Source organism: Penaeus monodon, chromosome 25 (assembly GCF_015228065.2).
Source record: "Penaeus monodon isolate SGIC_2016 chromosome 25, NSTDA_Pmon_1, whole genome shotgun sequence".
Classification (NCBI taxonomy): domain Eukaryota; kingdom Metazoa; phylum Arthropoda; class Malacostraca; order Decapoda; family Penaeidae; genus Penaeus; species Penaeus monodon.
The window spans coordinates 33,654,698-33,655,658 of record NC_051410.1 but is presented as its reverse complement, the minus strand read 5'-3'; positions in this window follow the sequence as shown (position 1 = coordinate 33,655,658).

Below are 961 nucleotides of genomic sequence, written 5' to 3'. Positions count from 1 at the left end.
CAAATACAATCACACTTACTCTACACCCTCTTTCTACCTTTCCCTCTTTTCTTTCTCACACACCACTCTCACTTTCTCTCTCTCTTTCGCTCTTTCACTTTCTCACTTTTCTCTCCTATCTTACCATTCGCCTCCCTCCGTTTCTCTTCCCTACCTCTCTACCAGATTTATACCCATGTAAATTATACCCATAACGTTTGTTCACGGTTTACATAAATTGGAAGTTTAAAGCACTGAAGCACACAAACACACATTGTCAAGCACACACACTATTGCTCAATCACGGTACTGAAAGACCTCAAAGACCTCTCTCTCTTACTGCGCTCAGTTCACCTGGCTTCTTGACAGCTAGCTCTTATTAGCTCTCCTGTGGTATTGCTGCTGTCATATTAGTTTCTCTGTAGTTTCTGAAAGAGCACGATTTCTTTCCATATCTTTTGCAGTAGTGTATCTGCAGATATACATATCTAAGGCATGGGGATAAAAAAATTCACCGAAAAATACAAGGGGAATAGAGATATGAGGCAAAACCATATATGGTTCTTCTGCTGTTGACTTTTAATTCGTTCGTCGACCATATATGGTTCTTCCGCGGATAAAGGGTTAATTAACGAGTCGGTGCAAAACATTATCTTAACATATAACATGTACACATTTCAACTTACTGGCAATACATACATTCATTGCTTATTTTACATTTGGTAGTAATATGTAGTCTACAAAATAGCTCGGTTTTAGCCAATAAGAAAGCATCATATGAGAGAAGGGGCGGGGCCAGAGCAAGGCGTGTCTCACTCCTACTCGTGCGCTGATTGGCTGGAGGGATGGTTGAATGGTGAGGCGCGCAAGGCTCCAAGAGAACCGACGCCTTCGATGCTGTGTTGGCAGTTGTGATTCATTCTCAAATTCGCTGATTCTGATTGGCTAAAACCACGCGAGCTGTCACCAACAAGACTGACAA